This window comes from Pinus tabuliformis, chromosome 9, assembly GCF_031772625.1.
Source record: "Pinus tabuliformis cultivar Carrire ecotype Pingquan chromosome 9, CPIR1, whole genome shotgun sequence".
Lineage (NCBI taxonomy): Eukaryota > Viridiplantae > Streptophyta > Pinopsida > Pinales > Pinaceae > Pinus > Pinus tabuliformis.
The window spans coordinates 1,183,559,616-1,183,582,716 of record NC_142307.1 but is presented as its reverse complement, the minus strand read 5'-3'; the positions used below and the strand labels follow the sequence as shown (position 1 = coordinate 1,183,582,716).

The 23,101-nt window shown below is 39.7% G+C and overlaps 1 pseudogene; it reads right to left on the bottom strand.

Annotated features, from left to right (window-relative positions):
• Positions 1-22,856, bottom strand: part of LOC149152789 (uncharacterized) — a 43,764-nt pseudogene extending 20,908 nt beyond the window's left edge.
• Positions 22,857-23,101: the final 245 nt, after the last annotated feature.

The window sequence follows — 23,101 nt, the reverse complement described above, 5'->3', positions numbered from 1 at the left end:
GGCACTTCCTTCCGGCAGACCAGAAGATATTTTCGAAAACCTTTCTCTAGCTGGGTGCATTCGCCACGTGTATACTTAGCATAACCCAGGTTCTTCTCGAACTGATTTTGTTGTTGCTATTTTCGGTTTCCGGTCGTGCGAATGACTGAGTGGGTTAGGAGTCGTGCTGTATGGACATCCCCCTATTTTAAGAATTGTTTCCGTTCTTTGTTCCAGGTTTTCCTGAAGCGTCTTCCTTCTCATGCGCTTCTTTCTCTGCTTTACCAAGTCTGAGCTTCAGGATCTTTTCTGAACACGCTGCTTTTGTGCGCCTTTGACTCTGAGTCCTGAATAGTCTAATTTCATCAGTGCCGGTTGGCTGATAGTCTGGAATCCGCGGTTCTGCTGCATGCGGCATCCGTTTGCGGAGGCATTCTCTCTCTACTATCTGATTGGCGCTTTCCTCTTTCCCTCAAATGTTTCCTGCATATAAACTTATATTAGTTGCGTGTCTTGCAGTCTACGCAAAGAAGGGAAATGAAAAGATTTGACGTGAAAGTATTAATCTCCAATGAATGCATAACCCTGACATTCATCATGACTTGACTCTTCGATAAATGTAATGCAATCATTCCTAGATACTCAAGCATGTGGTCATTAAATTCCTTCAAGGCGCGCACTTAATCCTGGGTTTATCATGTGATAAGTCTTTTCAGATCGCAAATCGCAAATCGCTGCCATCGCAGATCGCAAATCGCAGATATCGCAAATTTTGTTTAATGGTTATGCCGCATAGCGCGATGCTTGCGATTTGCGATATCGCATATCGGCGATCGGCATTTCTCGAAGGTCTTCTTTTAAAGGGGCGCGTGTGATGTATGCGACGCGATGGACTTCGCATCGCTCCTTCGCAGTCTTGCTTTTCGCGCTCGAGCAATGCTTCGGCCTTTCTTTGCGATGCGATTTAAGCCTTAGGGAGAGAAATACAAAAACTTTAGAAAAATATTTTTTGGGATTTTTGTTCAGGGTCCCCTCTTTGCTTGATGTTATTGCTAATGTGAAGTGAAGAAGGGGGGTTGTTGGTGACCACAATAATGGCGATTCACTGTGAAGAACCAGTTATCTCTGCTTGTTCTATTGCATTTTCACTTCCAAAACAGAAAAGTTTTCTTATGCCTAAATTTTGTTATGGACAGATAGAGTATTACCTTTTATCCTGTCAATGATGCTTCGTCACAACTTCTTATTTCATTCTGATTGTTTGTTTCCTCTGGGTTATTTCTTGTATTCATACCTAGTCATTACTCAGTCTTTTCAAAGACAAAATAAGGTCTTCTCTGTGTACTGGCTTTGTAAAGTATGCTCCTTTGTCGTAGGTAGAGCCTCTGCTGCCCGCAAGCGTCCATAGCCTCGACAGGGTTACCATGTTATCCAGCAATGATCCTTTTTCCTGCTTGAGGTTATTTACAACATTCCAGAGAAAAACCCTTTTGACACTTTTTCTTTCTTTTTTAATTTTTTATTCTCTAAATAACAATGTCTTGGTTTGGTGGCCAAATTATGACACAGTCATCCACTTGATTTACACTTTTGCTGAACAAGCTGGCTCGTGATGAGACCCCTTGTCTTTCGATTGCAACAATCTTGAGTCGTTGCCCTGTTTTGATAGACAGTAGTGGCAAAGTCAGCAAGTTATAATATCTGTGATCATGATAAGCCGGCTCGCGATGAGACCTCTTATTCTTTGAGATATAGTGTTTTCTTGGATTGTTTCTCTGGATGCTGCGATTCTCCTTAGCAGGGAGGAAGTCATTGTTTTTCCTTAAGAAAGCTCTGGATGACAATAATAGAGTTTAAGAACAGCAGTTTTGCAGAGAATACTTATTTTGCTATCGATGATACTTTTCATTGCATTGGCATAAAACAATTTTTTGCCAAAAGTTACTTTCATCCCAGATTTCTTTGTAAAGTTGAAACTAACATCACATTCAGGCTAAAGTTAACTCTACCTGTCAATAATAAAAGTCAAATTTTTCAAAAAGTTTTGCTATTTATATAAGTGAAATCAAAATCTGATAGAGAAAAGGCATGTTTCTTCATGAATACTATTTATGATCATTCACAACCAACCCTATTTATAAAAAAATGGAAAACTAACGTAATAAAAAAAAAAATTAAAATTATCCTACAAAAACAGAAGGATGACCTTCTATGGGAAATACATTTTGAGGATTTGTCCATTTACAGGCAGAGAATCTATCCTACCTGTCAAGTCCTGCAACACAAAAGTCGATGGGCCTATGACTTCTACGATTTGAAAAGGACCAAGCCATAGCTTCTGGAATTTCGTATGTTTGCCCTTTTCTTCGTGAGCCTTATGCCACTTCAAAACTAAATCACCCATCTGAAAGTTTTTTCTGGTCATTATGTTCGAATCAAAAGAGGATTTTATCAGCGCTTGGTGGTGAGCGTGGGTTTTCTTGGCCTGCTCTCGTCATTCTTCTAACTTGATTATTTCCATTTGCCTTAGTTGTAAGGGAGAAATAGGTACTTCATCAATGTATTGCACTAAGGACAAGGAAGGAATGAGTAAGTGAGTAGGAAGAACTGCTTCTCTCCCGTAAACCAAATTAAAGGGAGAAGTCCCGATAGAGGCTTTCTTGGTAATTCTGTCTGCCCATAAGGCGTTTACCAGCGCTTTGTGCCAATTCTTTTGGTTTTGGTCGACTGTCTTTTTGATGATCCTGATTAGGTTCTTGTTCGTTGATTCAGCCAACCCATTACCTTGCGGATAGTAGTTGGCGGAATACTTCAGTTTGAACCCTCTTTTGAGTGCGAACTCAGTCATGGTATTTCCAGAAAAATATGAAGCGTTATCAAATATTAAGGCCGTTGGCAATCCAAACCTAGTAATGATGAACTGATCTATGAATTCAACAATTTTTTCAGAATTAGCTGTCTTGAGAGGAACTGCCTCTACCCATTTAGTAAAATAGTCAGTTGCAGTGAGGATATACCTATGCTGTTTAGAGGAGTGAGGAATGATCTCACCTATTATGTCCAAGCCCCATTGGCTGAACGGCTGTTCGATGTTAACCGGCTCCAGTGGCATGGATGACTTCTTTTGTTTCCCTGCAGCCGTTTGGCAGACTTGGCATTTTCTTACGTGATTGTACGAGTCTTTGAACAGCGTGGGCCAGTAGTATCCTGCACGTAAGATTTTGTGTGCGGTGGCTTCTCCAGCATAGTGTCCACCTGCTGGTCCATCGTGGAGTTCCTGCAAAACCTTTTCGGCTTTAGTTTTCTCAAGACATCTAAGAAGCACAGAATCATAGTTTCTTTTAAACAAGACATCATCTACGAGCTGATATTGTTTAGCTTTCAACCTCAGGGCTCTCTTTTTGATGTGATCCAGGTGAAATGGGGCATATCCATTTTTCAGGAAATAAATGATGTCAGCATAAAATGATTCTGCGTCGTTTAGGCTTACCTCATACGTGTGTACCTCTTCAGGCGATTCTTCGAGGATTTATGATGCTCCAGCTAACATCTTGCAGAAGCCTTGGCCTCTTACGATGTGTGCTGGCTTGATTTCCAGGTCGTATTCTTGCAAGGCGGTGATCCAATTCGCTCTCTTTTCACCCACGTCTTTCTGAATCAGGAGGTTTCTTACCGCTGGGAATGGTGCTATGACCTTGGTATGGGCCTTTAGCAAGAAGGGTCTGAAATATTTGACCGCTTTGAAAACGGCATACGCCTGTTTCTCTACGTCCGAATATTTCAGCTCAGTACCTTGTAAGTTTGAGCTAAAGAATGCGATTGGGGCTTCTGCCTTTTCTTGGTTTGCCTGGGTCAAGATCGCAGCATAAGAATTTTCTGAGGCAAACGTGTATAAGATGAATGGTTCTGAAAAATTTGGGGTTGCTAGGGATGGAGCGTTGATGATGGCTTGTTTGATTAAGTTAAACGCTTCGTGCTCGTCTAGACCCCATTTAAAGTTTGAATTCTTTTTTATCATTTTTTGTAAAGGAGAAATAATACGTGAAAAATCTGGGACAAATCTTTTCACAAAATTGATCTGTCCTAGGAAAGATTGCATGTTCTTTTTGCTATGGGGCATGGATATCTCGGAAATTTCTTTGATTCTGTCAGGTTCAATGTGAATGCCCGATTTGGACACTATGAACCCTAGCAATTTTTCTTCACTTAACGTGAAAAAAGATTTCTTCGGGTTAAGCGAGATTCCATACCTTAAACATCTTTGAAAGATTTGCTTCAAATCTTTGAGATGGTCGCTTCAGTTCTTGGTGTACACAGTTATATCATCCAGGTAAATCACTACTGATTTATTGACTAACCCTTTGAACGTAATGTCCATAGCTCTTTGAAAAGTAGCGCCGGCGTTGATCAAACCGAACGGCATCTTCCGATACGCGTAGGTACCCCATTTAGTTCGGAAGGTGGTTTTTAGCTGATCGTCTGGGTGTACCAGCACTTGATTATATCTTGAAAATCCATCTAGGAAAGACATCAATTCTGAGCCTGCTACAGCCTGTAATATTTGCTCCATAGGTGGGAGGGGAAAATTGTCTTTCTGACAAGCTTTGTTGAGATTCCGGAAGTCGATGCAGATTCTAATATCTCCGTTTTTCTTCCTAACAGGTACCATATTGGATACCCATTTGGAATGTCTGACCGGGAAAATTATTCTGGCTCTCAACAACTTATTCAGCTCAGTTTTTATCTGATTTTCCAGGTTGGGGTGGATTTTCCTGAGCTTCTGTTGGACGGGTTTCTCGTTGTCAATCATAGGGATAGTGTGCTGAATGATAGAAGTGTTATAAGTTTTCAGCTCATCGTAGTTCCAGGCAAAGACGTTTTTGTACTGTCGTAGAAGACGGATGTAGGCTGACTTTTCTTCAGGAGCCAGGCCTTGGCCTAGATTGACGTTTTTGGGTTTCTCTTCGGTTCCTAAGTTCACTGATTCGTAGTTCAGAGTTGAACTGTAAAGTTTGGTGTTAGATGACCTTTTGAACCGACTTTTTAAGTCATACAAATATTCTAATTTGACCACTGATTTGGGTATAGCATTATCAGTGCCATTTTGTTGTATTTGGTGGTCATGACAGTCCTCGTCGATTATCTGGTTTGAGTAGGATCCTTCAGAGGTAAGGAAACTTACGATGTCTGGGTTGTCGTTGAATACTCTCCAGTTGGTGATGTTGTCAGGGATAGACGGTTTAAAAATTAATTCTATGGAAAACCTATCTGGACTAAAGTCTTTGGAGGGGATGAGTCTGGAGGCTACGTTTGCTAGCAGGTCTGCGCTTACATTGTGAAGTCTTGGGATTGATGAAATATTGAATGCTATAAAATGCGTAGTGAGATCTTGCACTAAAGATTGATAGTGCTTTAAATGACTAGACAGGCAGTGTATGGTGTTACGTACCTGTTTGACGACGATCTCGGAATCTCCAAAGACTTGAAGATATTTGACGTTGCAGCCGATTGCTTTGTATAGGCCTTGCACCAAGGCTTCGTATTCCGCTGTGTTGTTCGTGCAATCGAACTCCAGCCTGCATGTGAGCATGGTCTTATTTCCGTCCGGGCTAATCAAGACGCATCCTGCTCCCGCTCCCTCATTGGACTTAGAGCCATCAAAATATAATTTCCAAAATAAAGAAGTATTTACAGGGTTATCTAAGAAACTAACACATTTTGAATCATCAGTCTGGGAAAAGTTTTCTACTTGGGACACGACTGGATTTTCTAAATATGGTGATATGTGAGCATTGAAATTTCCAAGGAAAGAGTCTACCGATTAGTTGCCTATGATGCTGCTGTTGTATGTTATGGCTTCGTTCTCTCCCTCCAAATCCGTCACTATGTACTTTTGGTGCAATTCTCGTTCAACCTTTATTTGATTTGGCTTCCCGTTGAAGGGTAACCACATGTGTGACCAGTCAGTCGAAAAGTATCCGTGGAGCTTCTCGGACCAATCCCTGCTAAGAATTAGACCATAAAATTCAGGGATGTCAGCAACTAGAATATCGATGACCTGGCATACCTTGGGGTTGGACGACAGTCTTATGTTCACTTGATTAAGTTCGCCTATCACTTCGACTTGTGATCGATCAAGTTGAACTATGCGTACTGCGGATTTTTGCGGTTGAACATTAAGTTTGGCACATATTGACTTGGGTAGAATATTGGTTGAAGCACCAGAATCAACCAAGCAGTTATGCACGTTTCTGTTAAAGATCTCATAAGTGAGGAGGAAAGGAGGAGTGTGAGATCTAGACCTCCCTCCAATCAAAGCAATGTCATTTGGATCGATTTTATTGATCACGTTGATTGGGGGTCTTCCTATATTATGGGAAGCTATAGCTGTAGGTAGAGGTGCAGTAGGTACGACGTGTAACTCTTTCATCATGATCTTCTGTTGGTGTTTCAATTTTCTCAACTCGTACAGGGTGATATTAGCCCTAGTCTTCTTCATGTCGTCGATGATGTTATACTCCATTTCATCCGACACTATTAGTGTCTTTGATGGAGGCAATTGCTCTGATTGGACTGGACTAAATGAGGTCGCTTTAGGGGTTGTCTTCTTTGTTGGGACCTTTTCTTTCGCTGGAGGGCTTACGCCCTTCTGTTTTGGGGTAGTCTGGGGAGGATCAAGTTGATTTCTGCTTCGTGTGCTAACCGGAAGTGCTTCTTGATCTTCCTCTTGTGGGAGGATGAAATCCCACATTCCTTGCAGTTCCACCACTTCTTCGTCGTCGGTCTGCGTTTCGATGGTGCTCTCTTCTTCTTCTTCTTCAGATTCCACATTTGAGACCACGTTAGGTGGCTTCATCTCCATAGGGGGATTTCTTTTGAAATTCCTAAAAGGCTTTCTTGGGGACGATTCTGCTACTTGCTTTCTTATGTCAATCATCTCATTAGACATGGCTTTCAAGACTTTTCGTAATCCTTCCATGTCGAAAGGATCCTTCGTTTGCTTCTTCTTGGTTTCTTCTTTGAAAGAGATTTGCTTAGATTTACGCTCTTCGATTGTAGATCTCTTTTCTAGGGCTACTACGCGTCTTTCGACTACCAATGCCTTAGCCAAGTTTTCAACTAAGGTTGTCTTGCTTGCCCTATCTACGAAGATGGCCAAGTTTGAAGGTAAGGCCGTGATGTACCATTCGCATCTTACTTCCTCGCTGGGCTGGGAAGCAGCGGGGATTTTATTGAGGATCTTGTTGAACCGTAAGTTAAAATCTTTAATGGGTTCCCTAGCCTCAGCTTTAAGATTGGACAGATCGTTGATCAGTGTCGTTGTCGATCTATCATCGCCGAATTTGGTGAGAAATTGATTTTGAAAAATATCCCAGCTGGTGATAGATCCGGAGGGTAGCGAAAAGTACCATGACCCGACTGTCCCTTGCATCGTATAGGGGAAGAGTCGGACCACGGCATCTTCGTTGGTGACCCCGTTGAGATTAACAGAAAGCATGAAATTATTGATATGTTCTTCAGCTAGCATTCCAGTTTCTGGATTGAACTTTGGTAACCACTTCTCAGGATGGGCAGGTATTGGACTCAGGGGTGGAGGCATTAAAACTGCCCCAGGGTTGTTCCATGGAGATTGTGCCATCGCTGAGTTGCTGGTTAATAAAAGTGCAGAAGATGATCTTTGAGGTTGAGAAGATAGAGATGTTACGATCTTTGACGATTGTGGAGGAAGGGTTGCGGAAGATGGATGAGTGATTTGAGGTGGAGATGTGGGTGGTTGACTTCGCGGAGAGGGAGTTGAAATGGACGAGGTGGATGAAAGAGTCTCTCTGTCAGACTCTTTAAGTTCTTTCCTTGCTCTTTTCCTAGTGGGGAGAGGGATTTCAGTTGGCTGAATGCCAAACTTTTCACTCTTCAATCGGGTCAGGGGATGAGCAGGGTTGTATTGCGAAGTCAAGCTGCCTTTAGATTTATCAGATTTCTGGTTAAAAATAGAGAATCCCTGCAGTTTACGGATCAAGGTTTGAACTTCAGGGGGATCGACAATAAGTTGTTCTGATGTATCGGGATGTATAGCAGCGGTGGATGTCCGAGCGACTTCCAGTTCCGAGTTTAGTCGTACCGGGGAAGTCGGGGAAGTTGGTGAGGGTGATTTGCTCTTAGAATGGTATTTGAATTTTGAATTATGCGCCTTTCATAGCTCGGCCCTCCTTCTAGCGCCAGAAATGTTGAGGGGCCCGAAATCGGGTCAACAACAAGGGGGATACCCACCCGGTCCGGAACCTGGTTGGCGGCTCCTTGCCCGTTTGGAGTAGCGGGTCCGACTGGGGGTAATGGGACCAGTTTCCTAATGTGATGGGTGTGTGTGTGTGTGCGTAGAGTCTGATGATATTAATCTAGAGGTTTTTCTAAACTAGTCTCGATTCTAACTGCCAAACTAACTCTATGCTAATGTAATCTAATCAAGAGAAATACATCTGATCTATGCTAACCCGGGGTGTTTTTCTTTTGTTTATGCGATCTAGAAAGATTTCTAACAGCAGCTGGTAATAAAGATCATTCAACTGATATCAGAATATAAACCAATAAAGATAAACCATTCTGCATAAGAAGTTAGGCAAAATAGTTGTGAACAGCATATCGCATAATCAGTCTTCTATATGTTAAGCATGATTAAATGATCCCACCGTACAGAAGTGCCAAATCGTAATGCAAACATTCATACAATAACATATAAAGAACTCAGCTACATATCACTTTAGGGATACTAGCAGAATCTAGTCAAGAGATAAAAGTACCATTTATGACTAACTTCACCAATAAACTTCAAGTAATAATGATTTATTTCTACTTGTTCTAACATCTGCTAAGAGTATAGAAGTGCAACATCAGTAACAGATATTAAAATGCAAACATAAATAAATCTTGATCCATCTATTCATCAAAAACCTCCTCTGAGGGTGCAGAAGTGCATGTTCTGAGGATAAGTTTTTTGACAGATTTCCGGGCCTTTCTCCAAAAACCATGAGAAGGGTTAAATACTGCTAACTAACCAATCTTAATTACATGAAATTAGGGAATCGGCTTCAAATGACCGCCCTTTTACTAAAAGCAACTTTATTTCTAAACTTAAAATCTAATTTCTGACCGTTTCTATATATTCTCTTTAGTGCTGTCAACAGTGCAACGTTTTCCTGGGAAGAGTCGGCTGGCCGCTTTCTTCTTTCGCTCTGGAGATAAAAGTGGAAATAACAAGAGCTGGCACTTCCTTCCGGCAGACCAGAAGATATTTTCGAAAACCTTTCTCTAGCTGGGTTCATTCGCCACATGTATACTTAACATAACCCAGGTTCTTCTCGAACTGATTTTGCTATTGCTGTTTTCGGTTTCTGGTCGTGCGAATGACTGAGTGGGTTAGGAGTCGTGCTGTATGGACATCCCCCTGTTTTAAGAATTGTTTCTGTTCTTTGTTCCAGGTTTTCCTGAAGCGTCTTCCTTCTCATGCGCTTCTTTCTCTGCTTTACCAAGTCTGAGCTTCAGGATCTTTTCTGAACACGCTGCTTTTGTGCGCCTTTGACTCTGAGTCCTGAATAGTCTAATTTCATCAGTGTCGGTTGGCTGATAGTCTGGAATCTACAGTTCTGCTGCATGCGGCATCCGTTTGCGGAGGCATTCTCTCTCTACTATCTGATTGGCGCTTTCCTCTTTCCCTCAAATGTTTCCTGCATATAAACTTATATTAGTTGCGTGCCTTGCAGTCTACGCAAAGAAGAAGGGAAATGAAAAGATTTGACGTGAAAGTATTAATCTCTAATGAATGCATAACCCTGACATTCATCATGACTTGACTCTTCGATAAATGTAATGCAATCATTCCTAGATACTCAAGCATGCGGTCATTAAATTCCTTCAAGGCGCGCACTTAATCCTGGGTTTATCGTGTGATAAGTCTTTTCAGATCGCAGATTGCAAATCGCTGCCATCGCAGATCGCAAAACGCAGATATCGCAAATTTTGTTTAATGGTTATGCCGCATAGCGCGATGCTTGCGATTTGCGATATCGCATATCGGCGATCGGCATTTCTCGAATGTCTTCTTTTAAAGGGGAGCGTGTGATGTATGCAACGCGATGAACTTCGCATCGCTCCTTCGCAGTCTTGCTTTTCGCACTCGAGCAATGCTTCGGCCTTTCTTTGCGATGCGATTTAAGCCTTAGGGAGAGAAATACAAAAACTTTAGAAAAATATTTTTTGGGATTTTTGTTCAGGGTCCCCTCTTTGCTTGACGTTATTGCTAATGTCAAGTGAAGAAGGGGGGTTGTTGGTGACCACAACAACTGGTAATATGGCCAGATCGCTTACTCACTATCAAAAATTTTTAGGATGAGGTGTGAAGATGTTGAAAAGGACTCTATAAATGGAAGAGAGAAAATTCCGGATTGGGAATGACTATGGTCGGATCTCATGCACGAGGAGATCAAGAGGAGAACTCGAGATGGTTCTTCATCAAATAATGAAGATGAAGAAAATCTGTCCTTAGCGAGTAAGGCAAGGAAAGGGAAAGGGAAGGCTTCCCATTCCAAGTCGAATTCTTCTCATGGAGGGAAGAAGGGTGACAAATCTAAAGTGAGATGCTTTAATTGTCATGATATGGGACATTATGCAACTAATTTCCCATCAAAGAAGTCCAAGAAGGGATCCACAAAAGGATCGCAAGGTCAGGCATTAGCCTCTTAGTTCGAAATGGACTTCACCCTCATTGCATGTATGGTTTCATAGATGGTGGGTTGTGTTTGGTATCTTGACAGTGGAGCCTCATTCCACAAGACGAGCGATAAAAGTTTATTCAGTACCTTGGAGGAGAAATACCTCAATATGTGCATAGAGATGGGTGATGACAGAAAGTATAGTGTTTCAGGAGTGGGCACGGTTGCTTTTCAGAGGGAGAATGGAGCTCCTCTCACCTTAACGTATGTGAAGTATGTGCTTAGATTGAAGAAGAACTTGGTATCGGTCACGATGTTGGAGGAAAAAGGCTATGATGTTATCTTCAGTAAAGGAAAGGTGTTCCTAAGACACATAGCCATGGTTCAGACCAAGAGGATTGGGATTCGAGTGAATAATATCTATAAACTAGAGGTAGATGATTGTGTTGCATTGAGTTCGAAAGCAGAATTGGTGCAAAGCCAAGACATTGGTGAGTTATGGCACAGGCGGTTGGGCTATTTTCATCATGGGGCCTTGAATATAATGCAACAGATATCTACAGGACTTCCCAAAGGTAAACTTGAGCAAGTTGACACATGCAAAGGTTGCACCTTGGGAAAGTATGCCAAGTCTTCCTTTCATGATCGAGACAGTCAAGCAGAAGTGATCTTAGAGCGAGTTCATATTGATTTGTGTGGACCATTCTCGACAGCATCCACATCAAAGCAAAGGTATTATGTGATTTTCATTGATGATTATTCTCGTAAATGCTGGATTTATTTCATGCAGAAGAAGGATCAAACCTTCTCAAAGTTTTGTGAGTTCAAAGCTTTGGTTGAGAAAGAATCAGGGAAGAAGATCAAGGCCTTGAGAAGTGACAACAGTGGAGAATATGTTTCCCAAGAGTTTGAGGACTTCTGTGCAGTGGAAGGAATTAAATGGGAGTTGACGGCACCTCATAACCCACAGCAGAATGGGGTGGCCGAGAGGAAGAACAGAACGATTGAGGGGCAGCATGAGTGATGCTGCATGACCAAGACCTACCACTTCATTTATGGGATGAGGCATGCAACACAGCGGTCTATCTTTAGAATAGAAGCCTGCATCACATACTTGGGATGAAAACACCAAAGGAAGATTTCTCCGATAAGAGACCAGATGTGGGTCACATCAAGATCTTTGGCTCATTGGATAATTTCCATGTGACAAAGGATGCACAGAAGAAGATTGAGCTAACAGCTGAGTTGTGGATACTTGTGGGGCACACTAATACACCCCATAACTATTAGGTGTAGTTGCCTACCAGTCGGAGGACAGTGGTTCGCAAATATCTCAAGTTCGATGAGCAGAAGGGCATGTGAGTTTCCCTTGAGAGGGAGCTCCAACTAGAGGCTATGGAGGAACTATTGGTTCCTAAGGAGGAGGAGCCTCAGACTGATGCAGAGCAGCCGCATGCAAAGGTTCCAGGAGTGGAGACATCCACTCAAGTAGATTCTTCCAGAGATGGATGGAAGTGCACAAGAGAAGCTGATAGATTGTTTTCAGATGCGAGAGAGAATGTGGGAGAACCATCTTCTCAATGCAGACAGAGGAGGTCACCTGAGAGGTACACTGAATACATGGCCCTTGTTGCGGAATGTGTTGAGACCGAGCCATCTTCCTTTTGAGGAAGCAGTGTAGCAGCCGATTTGGGTTGATGCTATGGTGGAGGAGTATGACTCCATAGTTCGGAACAGTGTTTGGGATATGGTTCCAAGACCGGAAAACAAGTCAATTGTGAGTTCCCATTGGCTTTACAAGGTAAAGAAAGCTGCTGATGGTAGTGTGGAGAAACATAAGGCAAGATTTTTTTCCCGTGGTTTCTCACAGGCTGAGGGGATTGACTATGATGAGACTTTTTCTCCTGTAGCAAGGTACTCATCTATCAGATCGATGTTGGCACTATCAACACAGATGGGTTGGAAGATCCATCAAATGGATGTGAAGACTGCATTCCTCAATGGCAAGATTAAGGAAGAGGTGTACATAGAGCATCCACAAGGTTTTGAGACCTTCGATCATGAGTCACATGTGTGTCGACTCAATAGAGCTTTGTACGGGCTAAAGCAAGCACCTCGTGCTTGGTACACCAGGATCGACAACTAATTCATCGGGTATGCGAACCTGTACCACATCATGGTGAAAGGTAAGCAGTTGATCATTGTACTTTATGTTGATGATCTCATATTGACAAGTGATGATCAGTTGATCATGTCTTGCAAGGAGGACCTTGCAACAGAATTCGAGGTAAAAGACATGGGTCTAATGCATTACTTCCTTGGCATGGAAGTATGGCAGAAGCATGGGGAGTTGTTTGTGTCTCAAGGCAATTATGCCAATAAGATACTTAGGAGATTCCACATGGAGAAGTGCAAGCCCATGCAGACTCCTCTACCAGGTAACTAGAGGAAGGAGGATTCTACTTTAGGAGAAGTAGTAGAAGCTACTGTGTACAGGCAGCTTGTGGGTTCACTGATGTACTTAGTGAACACACGACCATATTTGTGCTATGCGGTGAACCAGCTGAGTCAAGCTATGGTTCAACCTACCAAGATTTTTTGGAAGGCGGCAAAGCATGTATTGAGATACCTTAGAGGCACATCTCAGTATGGATTATGGTACAGACGGACAAAGGGAGTGAAGCTACAGGGCTTCACTGATGCAGATTGGGCAGGGAGTCCATTAGATCAGAAGAGCACATCAAGTGGAATTTTCAACCTTGGGTCGGCGATAGTTTCCTAGTACAACAGGAAATAGAGGTCAGTTGCACTGAGCATGGTAGAGGTCAAATACATCGCTGCAATTTAGGTAGCATGTGAGGCCATATGGATGCAGAAAATTTTATTTGGTTTGTTTGATCAGAGGATGGATCCAACTATGATCTATTGTGATAATTAGAGTTGTATCAAACTCTCTAAGAATCCATAATTTCATGATAGGTCCAAGCACATCAACATTTGATATCATCATCTCAAAGACTGTGTGGCGAGGAGGATCATGTTGTTGCAATATATTTCGAGCGAGGAACAAGATGTTGACATTTTGACTAAGGCATTGTCAAAGTGTAAATTTGAGTTCCATAGAGACAAGATCGAGGTGGAAAATAATCCTTTTCTTGTTGAGAGGGAGTGTTGAAATGTGGCAACAAGAATATTCCAATTTTAATTTGTCCTTGAATTAAAATTGAGAATTAAAATTTGGATTTAGTCTCAACAGTTGCTTGAAAATAATTAATTAATTCATCTTGGATTAATTAATCGGAGAAATTCAAGCTAGAAGTCTTTGTGAAGTGATGTAACAGTTATCCCTTAAATTAAGGAGATTACCCCTTAATTAAGGAGATAAGGATGAGTTATAATTGAGTTGTAATTAGTTAGCTCAGTTAACTGAGTTATGTCCAGTTAAATTAGTTCCAAACAGTTTGAGGAACTAATTGTGAGTTCAATCAATTAATGCATGCATGCATCAAACTTGTGTACCCCAGATAACTGAATATTCTCTCATAAATAACTCATGCATGTCTATTCAGAGAAAGACCCAGTTGAGATTAAAGACAGGGATAGTGTACTATCAGTTGCAAGAATTTTCCTATAAGGAAAACTCTTTCATGTAGAAGGAATTCATTTCCTTGAGATTTGCGTAGTTTTACAAGGTGTAAGATTAGTGTGAGTGATTAGTCTTACACTTGGTAACAGCTGGATCACCCAAGGAAAACAACACAAGGAAATAGGAGCTTGGAGGGTAAAGGAGAAGGCATATGAGTAGGCTATTTTGTTTGTGAGCATCTGTGAGGATTGTACTAAGAGTTGGCTAGCTGTGAGAGCTAAAGCTGTGTGTAATCCTGAGATATTTCCACTTGTATGATAATACAGATAGTGGGAGTTTTAGTTGAGGCTTTCCCCAAAGTATTCTTCTATGTTTCATGTGCATTGATTCTTCTTCTGGTTGTATGTGTTCTACTTGATCTTCCTCAAATCTATTAAGCTTCCACAAGTTTGATTGTAGAAGTAGATTAAAGTATTTTGCTTTAGTTATATTGCATTATCAGGTTAATCTATAATGAGAATTTCTACAACTTCTACCTCTCCTTCCCTACTACTACTTTCGTTATTCAAATGTTCACAGCATATTGATTTTGATGACCAAGAAAAGTTATAAAAGAATAAATAATTTACCTCAGGTTCAAAAGGTGCACATGGGGTCATTTGTTTGGTCTCAGGGATGGCTATTTATTGGATTATTAGGTGCAATGGATCCTCTACATAGAGTTTTCATTCCTCCTCCTCTATTATATCACTGTTAATACTTGGATGATGCGCTTCCCCTTCTTCTCTTCTACTGCAATAACCTTCTACTTATCCTGGGTGGACGACCCTCTCCATGGAATTATGATCCACTGCCAATGAACACACTCCTTCTTTGCACCACTCCCTACTCTCCCTTCCTCTTGATATTTGAATCCACCTAAAATTCCCCTAATCTCTATGTTGTGATTCTATTCGACACACCTCCCTGTTAACATTCCACCATAGATTTCCTCTATCATAGTCTCGTTGCATGTTTATGAACTATGAACATACCTAGTCCCACTACACATAATTCCAAATTATCTACTCTTCTCACCCACTCTTAACAACGATAGTAAAAACTCCTCTACTCCTTGACTAAACACGTTAGTGGAACTTCCTCACCTTTGAGTAGATCTCCACCCCATTTGCAATTCATCCTCTTGCACTAAATCCACTACATTCCCCCAACACTAGTCTCTTTCCCATAATCCTTCCCTCATTTTCCTCTACATCCTTCACTCACTTACTATGCAATTATTTATATCTCTATCATTTCACACCACTTTTCCTTTCTCTACTTCAAGCCATCCCTAGGTTAGCCCCTAAGTTCCATATAAGGCACAAGGATTTAGTCACTCATGGTGTCAGATTCCAAAAAAATTATTTCGTTGTCGCACAATAATATTTATATTCAAGTTGAAAATGTCCTCATTTATCTACTTACAGTTCCCTGGAGAAGTCTCGTTCGACTACACAGAAAGTTTGGATGGACTCTACTACAAACTCTACTAGATACCCTTCTACATTCTAGTTACCTTGAAATTCACTACTTTAGAAATATAATTACTTACAATATTCACTATTTTCTGTAATTAGAGCATCCAGTAGTAAGGTATTGGTTAGGGTCTCATTCCTCATCAATTGGGTTGGCATTTAAGCCACTCCCACAAGATGACAGATAACTCGATGAAGAAGATCTCATAGAAATCATGACACAGGTATCTCCACAACCAAGCTTCTAGAGTAATGTGCAAGTTCCTGGTTTGCTCTATTGAAAATTCATATCATTTTTGGTCAAACAATTATTTAAAATCTTCTTGGGTTGGCCTCCACATCCCCTTTTCTACCATATACCTTTAGGTCTCGACAATGGAACCATTTTTTGGTGCTTGTGGCGGAAATGACCGAGGGTTCAGAAGTTTTCCAACAAAATTCCCATTGATTCTAGCATTGTCAATGTCTAGAAGTAGACGACGTCTCACCCAAGGTATGTGATGGGTTCACAAAACCTTTGAAGGTTATAGAAGGAGAAAAGAGAATAGGAGATAGTTCTCACTCTAATGATGCAACTTAGGCTAGCACAATTACTATATGTAGCATGCAATACCCATTAAGAAAAAATAAATTCCCAAACATTACTACACACATTAAAATGTTTTAGATATTATATCCAAAATAGGTCTCACTTAACACACAATTTGAATAGAAAAGTCTAATAGACCGCTCTATTATACACATAATATTAACTTCGACATGAAATAAAAACATGGTCCATTCATAACAATCCCCATAGACACAAAGTATTTAAACATCAAAGGCTTAGATTTGAGACAAAACCCCTAGAGAGCTCATATATATTAACCAAAAACATAGAAATATACATCAAGTTTAGGTGTCCAACAATAAATACTCAAGAATTATTCCTTCATAATATGCTACTGGCCAATGCAATATAGTACATATTAATACAATCTCTACAAAAAGACACCATGTCAAAGCTCCACAAAAAATAACTTCATAGAATTCCTTATTAGAAAAAAATAGTATCAAACAACAATGATAATACAAATAGAACAAAACATGGTGGAACAAAGAACTTGATCCATCAACAACCAAATGAATAAAATCTAACTAGTAGAATCACACAACAATAGAATAATTACACAACCAAGAGAAAAACATTGGAACATCTCATCATCAAAAGACACCCTTTACATAGAGGTGGTCTTCTATATCCAGTTCGAGGAATATCCTTCTAGCTCAACCTACAAATTCACCCAGATGCGTTGTCCTTGTAGGTGCTAATTTCAACTATCTATGAACCACACCTTACCAGATCTCTACCCTAGCTCATATCCAACTAACTTTCATAGTAGGCAGATACGTCGTCGACTGTAGAATAAATTGATTAGCCTATAGTAATATTTTATCTTTGTCACACATATACATGGTCTATTAAGCATATGTGCACTCTTGTATTCACGATATCCATCTCCTCCTACGGAATACTCCCATACTTAGGGAAAATTTAAAAAAAAATCCCCTCATCCCTTCTTTACCTAAACTCCCTTCTTTACCTAAACAATTGTTTTACATGGTTTTTCTAATGTTTTTTTTCTTCAATTAATAGATATTTCTTTGATAAAATTTTGTTTTAGCAATTTGTTCTCTTTTCTAAATCATTTATATATATATGGTTTTTAAATGTGTTTTTTCTTTTTCTTTATTCCTTATTTCATTTGGTCTATTTAAAAAAAAAAAATTCTAATATATGTCTTTTGTGTTTTTTTTAATGACATTAATTTTCCCTTTTCAAAGTTTTTCCTTTTATTTCTATTTATTTTCCCTTTGTTCATTTTTTTTTTATCTTTCAATTTTATTTGGAACAACTTTGGAATTTTAAGCTATGGTTTGAAAAACGTTGTAATTTTAAGTTTAACAAAATGAGGCAATATTGGTAGTACCTCTTTATGATTCAAGCATTTAGTATAATATTTTGATTGTAGGGATGCTAGTTTTCAAGGCCATGATATGAAAACTGGTGTAATTTTAGCCTAAAGAAATGTCGGGGGGTGGCATGGAGAGAGTGTAATACTTCAACTTCAATTTGGGGACTAATATTTTAAGATTATTCTTGCAATCATACAAATCGTTATGTCCAAGGTTTCAATGAAATTTCAATTTAACCTTAGCAAAAAATGGTGCTATTGTTAGCATCGATTTTTAATTCATGGCTAGATTTTAAGGTTTTTGTTGGCAATATTGTGAGGGTATAAAATGACATGGTTGGAAAAGGTGGTAATTACTCTGAATAAATGACTCTTATTGGTAACACCACTTTTCAATTCAAGATCTGATTACCTTTAAATGAATCTTAATTATCTCCAATTGAGCACTAATTTCCACTAAATGACCACTAATTAATGATAAAACCTAACTAGTAGACAAGATGGCCTTTTCCCCCATAATTCGACGATACAAATTTGGATAGGATTATGAATTCATGTTGTTTAAAATGGTTTTTTGAATGCATAAATGGATTCAACATCCTTAAAAACCATCTAGGCACTTGAACTTTGTAAATTAAAAAACTTAAACTTATGATTCTTAAAATATGTACTGGTTTTTGGCAAAATTGACCAGAAAGGATTCCCAAAAAAGGTTATTTTTTCTATTAGTTAGTATATGCTCTAATTAACCCCTCACTACTACACAATTTATTGTATAAACTCCTTGAAATTTTGCAACTGTTAACGAGAAAAAATTGATCTGCAAAATACATAAGTTTCTCTACCAAAATTCTATGGAAAGAAAACAATGAATAGAAACACAATCACACATAGAACATAATAAATTATCTAGGGAAGTGAATTGGGAAAAACCCCTCTTACTTGTATTATCCACTAAGCAATCTAATCTATCACAAATAATTTTCTTCAATCTCGAAGCCCCTACAATATTGATCAACTCCTCAGAAGAACTACCCAACACATAACCAAATAACCTTGCAAGGAAGCTTTTATTTCCCTGCACAATTTAACACCTAAAATAGGAATTTCTCCTATTTCCTTGTGCAATTCCCAAGAGAAATTCATCTACTCAATTCTCAGGCCTCTACACAAAACCCATTGTACAATAAATTACAATCGTGCCTTCATCCAATCTCAATAGGAAATTTGAATTGCATGGTCTATTAGGGATAATTTTAGCAGATGCAAGTACTTAACTGAGAGTAAGTTGACTTAACTGAAAGTCAACTACCCAACTAAAATCAATTTATTTCTATTTTGGAACTAGATATCAGTTAACTGATAAACACTACAGATAACACAACTAATTTCCTAATTTTAGTCATCAAGTAGTCCACAACTCACTGAAAGCCATCTAGATCAAATTAACTAACAATAAACTAGTGATAGGAAGCATCACACATGTTAATTGACAGCTAACTCGAATTTATATGAGACTGAATTCAAATTTTCTTCTTTCACTAAGGCAAAAGTTAAAACAAGCCCTTCCTTGCTACAATTTTAACACTCCCTCTTATTAAGGAAGGGATTATGGACAACCCCAATCCTTCCTCTGTGGAACTCAAAATTTTCCCTTCATAGGGATTTGGTCAATATGTGTGCATATTTCTCCTCTATAGGAATGTATTGTAGCATCATAATCCTCCTTTACACACAATCTCTAAGATGACGGTACATGATGTCTATATGATTGGATCTATCATGAAACACTCGATTCTCATAGAGTTTTATGAAACTATGATTATCATAGTGTATCAATGTAGGATCCATCCCTCACTAGAGTGTCCTCCTAGGATATTCCTCATCAAAATAGCCTTTCATGTTTTGCCTAACTAGCATCCATATACTCACCTATGTTGAACTGAGTGTAATTGATCTTTACTTCCTACTGTACCAAGAAACTGCAGCTGTCCCAATACTGAAGATTGCTCCTGAAGTGTTGTTCCTATGTGAGGGACTCCCTGCCCAATCTACATCCATGAAGCCTTAAAGCCTCACTCCATTAATATGTCTATTCCACACTCCATATTCTATTGTGCCTTTGATGTATCTTAAAACATGTTTTGTTGCTTTTCAATAGACCTTGGAAGGATCCACCATAAATAGACTTAATTGCTTCACAACAAAAAAATATTAGGCCTTGTGTTCACCAATATATCAACGACCCAATAAACTATCGGTAGATTGTCCCGTCTACTGCATCCCCTTTGGAGGCATCCTCCTTCCTCCAGTTAGTACCTAGAGGAGTATCCATGGGTTTTCAATATTCCATGTGGAATCTCTAAAGGATCTCAGAGGTGTACTTCCCCTATCCATCAAATATCTCTCTATCACCCTTCCGAACCTCCAATCTAAGGAAATAGTGCATTAGCCCCATAACCTTCATTTCAAACTCTCTTGCGAGGTCCTCCTTGCAATCTTAGATAAAAATGCCATCTCCTATTAGAATCAAATCATCCACATAGACAACTAAGATTAGAATACTACCATCTGCATAATGTAGTATAGATTGGAATCTGCCTCACTCTTAGTGAAGCCCAATCCTCTGAGATAAGTATCAATGTGAGTGTACCATGAACAAGGTGCCTGCTTAAGCCCATAAAGAGCTATCTTCAGCCTACACACATATCTGTCTCTGTTGAGGGTATCAAATCCCTATGGCTTCTCTTAATAGATCTTCTCCTCAACCACTCCATTAAGGAAATATATCTTGATATCCATCTCGTGGATCCTCCACCCCATTTGTGCAGCCAGTGCAAGTATGGTCTTGATAGATGAGTACCTTGCCACTGGAGAAAACATCTCCTATAACCAATCCCCTCAATCTGAGAGAATCCCTTTTCCACAAACCTAGCCTTTTACTTCTCAACACTATCATCTACTGCATTCTTCACCTTATACAACCACCTGGAGCCAATAACTGATTTTCCCTTAGGTCTAGGAACAACCTCCCAAACATCATTCTTCATGATGGAGTCATACTTCTCCACTATGGCATCCACCCATACCTACTAGGAAGCATCCTCTTCAAAAGAAGATGGCTCAAAATCTATGAACTCTATCATGAAATCCATGTATCCTGTTTATCTATCTGGTGATTTTTGCGGTCTGTGTGAGGAACTAGGAAGTCTAGCCTACACCTGAGATTCCCACACCAATATATCAACCAACCTAGTTCTCTTCTTCCCTTCTCTAGGAGTTACTATGTGATTGGGTGCCTCCACTCAGCCTGCTCTTTGATCCTCATCATGTCGTTGCTCCACATCATCCTCCTAGAATATTCTCTTGCCCTTAAGAAACAATTGACTCTGTGAATCTGACTGACACTCCTCCTTGGGAGCTAGAAGCTCCTCATTTGGTGATATTTTCATCTCTCTCCAAGAGAACTCCTCATGGTTTTCTCCTCATCAAATCTCACATCCCTTCTCAAAAAAATCTTTTTGAGAGATGGAATGTACACTCTATAAACATGTTTTGTCTCAGTATAGACCACAAAGAACCTCCTCTTTGTAGTAGGCTCCAACTTCTTCCTATCATCTTTGGACACATGAGAATACACCATGGATCCAAAAATGTGAAAGTTGGAAACATTTGGCTTCCTCCTAGTGAAATCTTCTTTAAGTGTAATCATCCCAAGAACTCTGTGAGGACTCCTATTTTGCAAGTAGATAGTTGTGTTACATGCATCTACCCACAAGAATAAGGCCAACCCCTAATCATGCAACATCCATCTAGTGGACCCAACAATACTCCTATTCTCCCTCTCTGCAACCCATTCTGTTGAGGATTATGGGGTGAAATCAACTCCCTCCTAAATCCCTCCTTAGAACATAAATATTTGAAGGCATTTTAGATATACTCTCCTCCATTGTCACTCCTCACAAAATTCATTTTTTCCCTGTCTCATTTTCAACTAAGGCCTTGAATTCCAAAAACTTGGAATAGACATCATATTTCTTCTTCATGAAATAAATACAACACTTACAGGAAACATCAACAATGAACATCACATAATACTTGTTCTTACCAATTGAAACTGTGGAGAAGGGGCCACAAACATGAATATGAACTCTCTCGAGAATAGTTCCTAATATGTTATCTCAGCCCTGAAAGGTAGCTTTGGCATATTTTTCCAAGAGTGCAACCCTAGCACACATTATGCTTCTCAAGGGTGCTCTGAGGTAGCATGATGGTGATTTTCTTGAGTATCTTAAAACCTCCATGATGTAGATGTCTTGTGAGCCTGTACCAGGGCTATCCAATATCTTGGCCCTAAACAAACCCTTCCTTGTTGCTCAAGGCTATGCATGCATCCACCTCCAACTTGTAGAGGTTTTTGATCCTCACACCAATCTTCCTAACCTAACCTAAAGTAGAATGCTTGAGGTAGGCCTTCCCTTTGTTGAATAATACATCATACCCTTTAACTTCAAGGACTGCTACTGACACAAGGTTTTTCTTCAATCATGGGACATACATCACACTCTTGAGATGGAGGAGGGAACTGCAATCCGTCTTAAAGCTAATTATACCAACTCCTTTGGTCATATACCTATCATCATCTCCAAGCTCGATATGTAATTGCATGTCTTTTTCCTCCAAGCTACTAAATAACTCTTTATTCCCAATCATGTTGAAGCCCCTGAGTCAATATACTGCACACTACCTCGAACTAAACTTTCCATGCAAGCTATTAGAGAGAAATCCAATTTGAATTGTGAAGAGAGTTCTTCTCCTCTTGTTTTGTTGCAACATGCTTGATGTATTTCTTGTTTCGACATTTTGTAGCATAATGTCCAAATTCATGACAATGAACACTTAATTTTTCTACGTTCCTTCTTCTCTTACCTCCATTCTCACTAGATTCAAGCTTTCCTTGGACCTTCTTTCCCTTGAATTTCATCCCGTTACTAGCTAAAGCAATGTTCTCCTCCTCATCATATTTAGCTAAGACTCCATCTTTTCGATTCCTCCTTATCTCTTCCTGTACGAGATCTAACCTCAATCTCCCAATTAGGGAGCTTATCTCTGCCATCCATAAAATCATGGAAATTATGCCATGATTTTAGAAGCCTAAGAAGAGCAAGGTTGGCCATCTCAGATGATGAAACTGTCTCTGAAACACCTCCAAGTTCATCCCTCACTTGAGCTAACCTGGATAGATATGTAACAGTGAGCTCATCCTTGCCAATCTGTTAGTCAAAGCAAGATTTATGGCATCACTATTATTTTCAAAAATATTAGTAAGGGCTTTCCACATCTGGAATTTTTTCTCCTTCC